The sequence below is a fragment of the Podarcis cretensis genome (genome assembly GCF_951804945.1).
Source record: "Podarcis cretensis genome assembly, chromosome: 10".
In the NCBI taxonomy this organism is placed as follows: Eukaryota; Metazoa; Chordata; class Lepidosauria; order Squamata; family Lacertidae; genus Podarcis; species Podarcis cretensis.
Genome location: NC_137179.1, coordinates 48514290 through 48525182, shown reverse-complemented (window position 1 = coordinate 48525182; position 10893 = coordinate 48514290).

Below are 10893 nucleotides of genomic sequence, written 5' to 3'. Positions count from 1 at the left end.
AAAAAGAGTTTTAGAGTTAATCCAAGTCTTTGGTCAGGTGGCAGGATTTAAGCTGAACAAACAAAAAACTAAAGTTTTGGAGAAAAATCTAACAAATGTTGAAAGAGAGAGTTTTCAAAATGAAACTGGGTTAATGGTGGCAAAGAAAGTAAAATATTTGGGGATTAATATGACATCTAAAAATGTGAATTTATTTAAAGACAATTATGACAAATGTTGGACAGAGGTAAAGAAAGATCTAGAAATATGGTCGAACTTGAAGCTTTCCTTGTTAGGCCGAATTGCAGTGATTAAAATGAATGTATTGCCTAGAATGTTATTTTTGTTTCAGACATTACAAATTGTGGATAAACTAGACTGTTTCAAGAAGTGGCAGAAAGATATATCTAAATTTGTCTGGCAGGGCAAAAAGCCCAGAATAAAATTTAAGATACTTACTGATGCAAAAGAAAGAGGGGGGTTTGCCCTGCCGGACTTAAGACTGTACTATGAATCGGCAGCTTTCTGCTGGTTGAAAGATTGGCTACTTCTTGAGAATGCAGACATTCTGGATTTGGAAGGATTTGACAATAGGTTTGGTTGGCATGCATATATATGGTATGACAAGGTTAAAGTTCACAAGGGTTTCAAAAACCATATTGTTAGGAAAACATTATACAATGTTTGGATTCGATATAAGGATTTGCTGGAAAACAAAACTCCTAGGTGGTTATCACCAATGGAGGCTAAGGAGGTGAAGAAACTTAATATGGAATCCAAATGGCCAAAATATTTTGAAATTTTAGAACAAGAAAGTGGCAAATTCAAATTACAGAGTTTTGAGAAAATAAAGTCCAAGGTACGAGATTGGCTCCATTATTACCAAATAATGGAGACCTTTAAACAAGACAGGAAAATTGGCTTCCAGGTGGAGAAATCGAAACTAGAAACAACTAGAAACAGAATTGTTAGAACCCAATACTAAGAATTTATCAAGAATGTATAATCTGCTGCTGAGGTGGAATACAATAGATGAGACAGTCAAGCCAGCAATGGTTAAATGGGCACAGGATATAGGCCATGACATTATGTTTGCTGACTGGGAACAGTTATGGACCACCGGCATTAAATTTACGGCATGTAATGCCCTAAGAGAAAATATTATGAAAATGATTTACAGGTGGTACATGACTCCAGTCAAGCTTGCGAAGATTTATCATCTGCCCAATAATAAATGTTGGAAATGTAATGAGACTGAAGGCACCTTCTTCCACCTTTGGTGGACCTGCCCAAAGATTAAAGCCTTTTGGGAAATGATTTATAATGAAATTAAGAAGGTACTTAAATGTACTTTTTATAAGAAACCAGAGGCATTTCTCTTGGGCATGGTCGGCCAATTGGTGTCAAGGAAGGATAAGATTTTTTTTATGTACGCCACTACAGCAGCAAGGATCCTTTTAGCAAAGTATTGGAAGACGCAAGAACTACCCACACTGGAAGAATGGCAGACGAAAGTGATTGATTTTATGGGATTGGCAGAAATGACTGGCAGAATCCATGACCAAGAGAAAGAGACGGTGGAGGAAGATTGGAAGAAGTTTAAAGTATATCTTAAGAACTGTTACAAAATTGAGGAGTGTTAAAATGTCAAGGGGAAGGAAGATGCAGAATTACAGCTGAAATTGTTTGATGATTTAAGGGGAAATTGGGAAAGATAATAAGTTTAAATTGGCAAAAAGGGTTGCTGAAAAATTGTAAAATAAGGATGCAAAAAGGGTGAGGTATGGGGAAGTCCGAGAAAGGAGGCTTATGAAAATGAGGTTGAGAAATTATATTTGTGTGTTTGCCTGCATTTTGTTGATGTTTCTATGTTGTTTTGTTTTAAAAATTGGAAAATTAATAAAAATTATTATAAAAAAAAGAAAAGTTGGCAATATAAGCAGGTATATTTACTCAGATTAACAGTGGAATCTTATGCCTGCCTGTTCAGAACAGGTGTGAGGAGCCTTTGCTGGACTCCAACTCCCATCAGCCCCAGCAAGCATGGCCAATGGCAACATCTGGAAGACCAAAAGTTCCTGACACCTAGCCTGGAAGTAAGTCCCACAGAGTTCAATGCAGCTTGCTCCCAGGGAAATGTGTATACTGGATTGCTTCACCAATCATTGTAACTAATAACAGGCAGATGATAAAAAGTTGTTCACTTAAAAAAATATTTGTGAAACCCAACACATAAACATAGTAAAGGGTTTAATATAGTATGTCCTGAACAGTCTGATACATTTATTATTGTATTGTATGCTATACCATGTAATTAAGTAGGTGTTCCCTATAAGCAGTAATTGACTGCATCATAATTTATCTATGGGGTTAAGAATATGGGTGACTGCAAGATTTCCTGCACAGAAATTTCTCCCAGAATTTGTAGGGCTGCAAGCTACCTAGTTTTGTTTCTGAAGAGGCAGTTATGGGTTCAACTTCTCCTAAAAAATGATACTTGCAAGTTTGCACTATGTTGCTTTTTTTGCCGTCACATTGCTTTAATTTAATTTAATTTAATTTAATTTAAATTTAATTAATTAATTAATTAATTAATTTGTATACTGCTCTATACCCGCAGATTTCAGAGCAGGTCACATTACAAATTATGTTCCCTGATCCATATTTGGCAAGTGAGGAGGATCACTTATTTGCTGCAAGAACATTTCTGTCACCAAATATCTTGCTTTCCCTATGGAAGTGAGTGGAGCAGCATTAACATTAGGACTAAGGTAAGAGAGTAAAATAAAAGTCTACTATTAACACAGTACTGTACAGGCTCCTGTAGAATTACGGATCTGGCGCAGGACACTTAACATCTGGCTTCGCCTAAACTCAAATCCCCCCGGTCTAATATCCCTAGTGCTACAAGATTGTCACAAGAGTGCCCGGTCTAAAAATGTCTATCAAAAACTGCACTCTTGTGGTTTATCCCCACAACAGCTACTCACCGTGGGTTATGGTAAGGCAAACAGTCTAATTTGTCAATGCCTAAACGATATCGAGAGCCCGAACAACTTGGCCACAATAAGGAAATTTTGCCCATGGTATGATCACTTTCCACCTTCCCATCTTGATTCTCTGGCACCCTATCTGCATAACCTAGCAATTTCAAAATACAGACACGCTTTTACCCTCGCAAGATTGAATGTATTGCCCTCGGCTGTATGTGAGGACCAATTCCAACAGATTCCATATGAAAAACGCTTACGTCCTTGCGGAGATGGCAACACCGAATCTGCGGCGCGTGCCCTCCTGGCTTGCACTCTTTACAAGGACCTGAGGAATGACATCATCACACCTCTTTTATTGTCTATTCTGGGCTGCCTAACCACTGCCAGAGTGTCTTTTCTCCTGGCAGATCAAGAGGAGCAGACGACAGCAAAGGTTGCAAGGTTTTTAGCTGGGGCAATCAGAATACAGTGGAACCTCGGGTTGCGAATGTGATCTGTACGGGAGGCACGTTCGCAACCCGCAGCGCTGCATCTGTGCATGCGCGTGATGTGATTTGGCGCTTTTGCGCATGCACAAAGCACAATTTAGTGTCTCTGTGCATGCACGAGCACCGAAACCCAGAAGTAACCCGTTCCAGTACTTCTGGGTTTTGGCGTGACCGTAACCTGAAAACGCGTAACCCGAAGCATCTGTAATTCGAGGTACCACTGTAAGGTCCGCTATTTGACTGCTAATTCAGGACTCTAAATTGTGTTTTATGCAAACGACTTTTTATTTTGTTCTGTGTATACTGCAATGTTCTTTTGTTGCTATAGCCGTTGGCTGCCACGTTCATTCATTCATTCATACAGGCGCCTAGCCACAGCTCTGAATGGTATTGGGCATGGTAAGGCAACCCATTTTGATTATTCCCAGTCCTCAGCCCAGTCTTCCAGCATAAAAATCCAATGAGAAGAAAAGAGATTCACACCAGTGGAGCATTTTAGAAACTGGAGGCTTTGTGGATTTGAAATATTTAGTGCTACATTTCTTCTCTGAAATGTTAACATAACAGCCTATAAACCTAACTGAAATGAGACAATCACCATAATTCTTTTAAAAGCAAACAAAGTAGCTTTATAAACCTGTCACTGCTGAAGTTTCAATTGCTTATGCCACATTAGGGAGCCACATTACTCAAGGTTGTACAAATGTCTACAGTGCCTGTCAATTCTATAAGACAAACAGCTGTAGAAAGCGACTTGCGCGAGTTTCTATTACAATGCTGCTGCTCCCCCCCCCTTGCCAGATGTAAATTTTTAACACTCTGTTGTCATTTGCAATATACAAGTCATAAATTCTTGATGCTTGGTAACTTTTGGACATGTTGCACAAAGATGGTGAACATATTCAAAGCAAATATGACATGCTATATAGTACAGCTGGTTCATTCCAGCCACAGTTGTTCCTAACTGCATTGTATTCTGAGGACAATGATCACTGGTAATAATTCAATGAAGGACAATGACAAATAATAAACGGGTTGGATCCTAACTTCACTGCTATGAACATAAAAGAATTCCGTCATGGAACAGGACTTTCCCACCTCATCCTTCTGCAGTCCCCTGCACCCACACCCAATCAAAGGGAAGGGCCATAGCTTTGCATGCAGAAGGCCTCTGGTTCAATGCCTGGCACCTCCAAGTTGAGGTGGGAAAGAATCCTGCCCAAAACCTTTGAGAATCACTTCCAGTCAGCATAGACAATATTGAGCTGGATGGATGGATGGTCTCAGTGTAAGGGAGCTCTCTATGTTCCTGAAGATTGGGAAACCTTTGGGACTGTGTGGAATATGCAAGGCTTCTGGATGCAGAGGGGAGCTGGCAGAAATCACCACCCCTTTGTGCTAAAAGAAGAGCAACATAAGACCAAATGGATTTATTCAAGCTTCTTTAAGATTTTATCTACCCTACCTCTTGCCAAAAAACTACAGGGAGCCCTCAGTTTGCACAGGGGTTGTGTTCCAGATCATCATAGGAGCCAACTCCTAGGGGCCATGGGGGCTTCAGCCACCACAATAAAATATTTGAGGGAGCTGGGCCCCCGCAAATTTTGTGGGCATTCCCATTCAAATGGTGTGTGTACACTGCATTATGTGATCAATTATGCAGGGCGGGGCTTAGCTGGGCCCCCACAATATTTTATTCAAGTTGGCACCCCTGCGGGTCATCGTGTGCGTCAATGGAGTGCGCATAAGCCCACCCTGTTACTCCCCTGACACGCCCTCTTCCAGGTCTGAAAATGCCCTGCACATTCTTTGAATGCACAAACAAAAATTGGGTTGCCTGTATTTCATTGCACAAATTTCATCAGAGCCCAATCCTGTGATGTGACCATTGAAAGGCAGTAGTTCACAGAATGCAGGAACCCTTTACTAGAGCAATGGAACTGATGTACCATGTGAAAGTAGCAGTAAGCACCAGTAGTTCTGTTTCTGATATAGTGGGCATACGTCAAAGCCCCATGCAAGCAAGGCTACTCATTCTCTTCTCTAAAGGCCAATATTTGGTGGACAAATGTTTCCTCGTCATCCTGGGGAAAAGTGACACTGCACAGGGTTCTGTCCTGGGCATGTTGTTGGTCAACATCTTTATAAATGACTTGGATGAAAGAATTGAGGGATTGAGGGGATGGTCATCAAATTTGCAGGTGGCATCAAACTGGAAGGGAAAGCTAATGCCACAGAAGACAGAATCGGGATTCGAAATTATCTTAATAGATTGGAGAACTGACCCCAATATGAATTTCAAAAGAGAGAAATGTGAGGTTTTAGAATTAGGCAGGACAAACAGGCTGCACAAAAATAAGATGGGGGAGACCTGCCTTGCCAGTAGTACATGTGAAGAGGATCTAGAGGTCTTAGTGACCACAGTCTTAATAACATGAGTCAACAGTGTGATGTAGCAGCAGCAGAAGAAAGCTAATGCTATTCTAGGCTGCATCAACAGAAGTCTAGTGCCCTGATCAAGGGAAGCCATAGTACCTCTCTATTCTGCCTTGCTCAGACCACACCTGGAATACTGTGTCCAGTTCTGGACACCACAGTTTAAGGAGGATATTTACAAACTGAAACATATGTAGAGCAGAGTGACCAAGATGATCAAGGGTCTGGAAACCAAGCCTTATGAGTGAGTTCGGGATGCTTAGCTTTGCTAAGAGGAGACGGAGAGGAGATATGATAGCCATTTTCAAATACCTATAGGGCTGTCATGTAGAAGATGTTTTCTCCCGTTCCAGAAGGTAGGGCATGAACCAGTGGATTCAAGAAAGGAGATTCTGACTAAAGAAGAACTTTCTGAGGCTAAGCTGTTTCACAGAGGAAAAGGTGGTGGACCTCTTCGCTGGAGGTTTTTAAGCAGAGGTTGGGTGGCCATCAGTCACGGATGCTTTAGCTGAGATTCCTACATTGCAGGGGATTGGACTAGATGACCCTGGATGTCCCTTCCAACTCTATAATCCTATGATTCTATTAATGGAGCCCCTCATTTCATCAAACGGTACAGGGAAGGCTATTTGCATATGGAGCCCTATTCATATTTCAGAGGTGCTAGGCTTCAACAGAACTGTAAGAGTTCAGGAATGTTAAACCCTTGGGGCGGGGAACCCACAATTTTCAATTTCTGGTAGTATACCATTAAAACATAAGAGTTTAGGTAGTTTGCATATATTGATTACCCAGGAAAGGTTGATTTTGTGATCTGATCATTTTTATTCAATGCATGTTTTTTTTTTATCTGACCGTTTTTATTCAATAATTTCTCCATGTTTTGCTGTATTTATTCTTAATGTTACAGGATAAAAAAAAGTCTCAGCTGGATGTTTCTCTACCCGAGGAACCGATGTGTGAGATGGACCCTTGAACTGCTGCAGTTCTAGATTTCTGTTTCATTTCTCAGTGTACATCAGTAGCTTCGTAAAGAGAAATATTTTTAATAAACATTCCATTCCCAGCAGCAACAAGAAAAACACAAGGAAACATAGCAGGCGAAAAACAATAAAATTATATCACTGAATATGTTGAAAACGTGTTCAGGCTCTGAGATCTTGGTTTCCAAGAATTGTTATCAGGTAATTATTTGTCAGGTCACAAACGCATTAGGAAAGAGGGTTATATTTAATGCAAATATATGCAGTGTAAAAAGAAGACTCTGTGGTGGTTTATTCTTTGTGTTCTCTCTCTCTGTATGGTATTTTTCTGTTTATTTGACTATCACTTTCTTGCATATATGGAGGCATGAGTGCTTAAGGTGTAAAAGGCTTATTTTAAAATCTACACTTTTTAATTGGGAGAAACTTTTCCAAAGTTTTGGCATTGGGAGGACTATGTTGAGAAGATGGGGAGGTTGAGAAATTAAATCAATACCATTATTGATCAATTGTTTAAAATTAATTTCTTGGTCTATAAGTCTGTACAATAATTTGTTGAGAGCGCTAATTAGATGAAAGAGATGGCTAATTAGAACAAAAGCTTGTGCTTGCCTTCTGAATGCACCAAGGACAGCAGTCTAGTAATGATCTCTAAAAAATATTGTGCACAAGGTAGCTGGGTTAATAGAAATATTAAGGACTCTAGCTTTGCACAAATATTTTCAATGATTTGATCACTAGAACTTCCTCACCAAATCTTTTAACTTATCTCCCTCCGTGGAGAGAGGTTGGGTGGCCATTTGTCATGGATGCTTTAGTTGAGATTCCTGCATTTCATGGAGTTGGACTAGATGACCCTCAGGGTCTCTTCCAACTCTACAATTCTATTATTCTATTATTCCATCTCATATGAAGCTGAGACATTTCACTGGGCGAAGGCTTCTTCACATGGTGCTGGTCTAGTATTTCAGCCAGCAATTAATAAGGGGTGCATACAAAGAAATCCTTTCAACAAAGTTCTTAAGCAATTCTCAGGCAGGTGCCTGTCAATTCTTTCCTCTTGCCTCACATTGACATTAGGAGGTGGCTAATGTGTGCTTCCTTTTAGATTTTCCTTCTTGTAGTTTCCAGTCTTCCCACACTTTCTGGAATGAAAGAAAATACTTCCCTATAAACAATGTAAAACAATCTAGAATCACAACTAGAGTTGTTGCTAAAGATATATACCACAAGTGTCAAATTCCATGGTATAAAGGTGCATCTTCAGCATACAAGGGAAGCTGTACAGACACATCTCTTTGTGTGGAAGGTATTCCACAACTTAGGGAAATGCCTATTAAGTATTCTTGTTTAATTGACATTGAAATGGAAAATAACTATGTTTCTGAATGTGTATTGCTGAAGGTTTAACATGGAATATTCCATTGGGCTATACTAAAGCAAAGTAGAGCTTTCTGAGCATCTAAATGGGTTGATAATTAACTTAGGATGTTCTCTGCTAGCTTTCACATGGTGTTTAACTTTAAATCACATGTGAGAATTACATTCCAAAACCAAGGCACACTTTCCCATGTAAAGTAATGCAAACGAATTAATCTGTTCCAGACTTTTAAAAACCCCTAAAACAGCAATTTAACATGAATTTTACTATCTAACGAGACAATTGATCCATAAAATGTACTGTACCATAAAAAAATAAGACAGTATTGTAGATGATAAAAATGAAAATTTAATTATTTTCTTCCCTGCACTGATGATAGTCAGTGTTTGGATGAAGGGCTTTTATCCATTTCCGCAATCACACAATCAATCAATCAGTAGCTGAACTGGGTTCCACACAGTCACATAAACAAATTAACCAAAAAAGCCTCAAAAACAAAAACGCAAAATAAATAGCAAAAACAAAAGTGCCAAACTTAATCCATTCCAGAATTCCATTTGACTTCTGAAATGTTTGAAAACCAAGGCGCAGCTCCTGATTGGTGCAGGCACCCCAGAAACAATAGCCGGCAACTGCATCGGATGTTTGGCTTCCAAAAATCATTGAAAAACAGGAACACTTACTTCTGGGTTTTCAGAGTTTGAGAACCAAGGCGTTTGAGAACCAAGGTATCACTCTACTCAATTGCAAATCTCCATCTTGGGGATTTGGTCTTTGAGTCAAGGGAGTAGTAGGGTGGGCTGGGGGGCACCACTCCAGGCACATGTTTTGGAGGGCGCACTACCAGGTGCCCCCATATCAGACTCCCTCTTTGGAGCTTGGTTCCGGTGCGAGGAGGAGCTGCCAAGGCAGCTTTCTTGCGTCCGGCCACATGCCTGACCTGGGAGTGGAGTGCAGGAGAGTCCGTGGCAGTGCTGCCTTCCTCTGCTGGACTTCAGGCGTGAAGGAGCTGCTGAGGCAGTTCCCTTGTGCCCAGCCACACCCAGGAGCAGAGGAGAGCCGGAGGCAGCTTTGGGAAAGATGGCGAGTCCCAAGAACTTTGATGTCGCTTAGATGTGTCTTAGACCAGCTAAGATCCTGCCAGGGTGACACCCTTGCAGTTGTTCTGGAAGAAAAGTCACTGGATATTGTTGCCAAGGGCAGATGTGCCAGCTAATTTGGGGATTAGATTAGATACACTCTGCAATTGTAACTGAAATATACTTGGTCGAGTGTGAATTTCATGCTTTTTATTCAGCTCATAGTAGCAATGAATGAAACTTTCCCCAAAACATCTAGCTATATATATATATATATATATTATTTACACAATGGGCCCCACGTGATTGGCTAATTCCGGGTTGCTCCTGCAGGCCAATCAGGTCGCTGATTCACTTCCACCTGGACCTGGATTGGGTGGCTCCTGCGGACCAATCAGACTGCTGCATTCTGGATCCTATTGTTCTAGGATTCAGCTCAGTACATAACAGTAACTCTTCATTTGTTCAAAATATAGGACTGGGATTTAAAATGGATGTTAATGGAAAACTGGAAAGGTTTTGCATATTGATAACTATTGAGCTGCTTAGGGAAGAACCACTGCAATCTAAAATTTAGCATATGGTATTGTGGTTTAGCTGATGACGCCACATGACACAAACATATAGAGGTCAGATGTGAGGCATCTCAAAATGTATCTAGGAGATAATGAAGCTCTGAAGTCAGCAAGCTAATGTCAAGGCATTGTGACCTTTCAAATTGCTAGTTATCTTGAGATTTCAAATGCAGCTGTGAGTTATTTCCAAAACTGAGACAGATTTGAATCTGAGACAGATTATTTTGGCAGTGATTGTTGTTTTAGCACACTGAATTACCAATGCAAATGGATACATGTCACATTCAGTGCCTTTTAGACTTGGACAAGGGAGGGAGACCTGAGAGTTTAAAAAATGAAGCTGTTAGCCAGTGATTAATTAATAGCTTTGCCCAATTTCACAAGAATATTCATTTTATTATAACACTAGTTGAAAATCTCATTCATATTTGATACTTCGGTCTCCTAATTGCTATTTGGTAACTATTTGCCAACTGCTGACATAACCACTGAAGCATTATTTTGTCATCAATTAGCTTTTGGTTATTAAGTTTACTTTCTCATTTTTAATTCCATAACCCCTCTTGATTCATTGAAGACGCTTTCATTTGGAAGAGTTTTATTTGCCATATCAATCAATTTCTTTAGCTTTGCAACTGCTCATCGTGCAAGGATTTGCCCTATAATTAATTCTCATTGGATTGTCTGATCCTTTGGAATACTTGACTCTGCTTTTAAAGTTATATATTTTATAAGTAACTTGGATAGCTCAGTTGGTTAGAGCGTGGTGCTGAGAATGCCAAGGTTGCAGATTCGATCCCTGTACAGTGGTACCTTGGTTTGCAACCGCTTTGGATTACAACCAGGTCAAACCCGGAAGTGTGTGTCCCTTTTTTTGGATTACAGCCCGTTTTTTAATTATTACAACCAATTTTGGGGGGAGGCCCCATTGGCGAAAGCGCGCCTTAGGTTACAACCTGTTTTGGTTTACAACTGGACC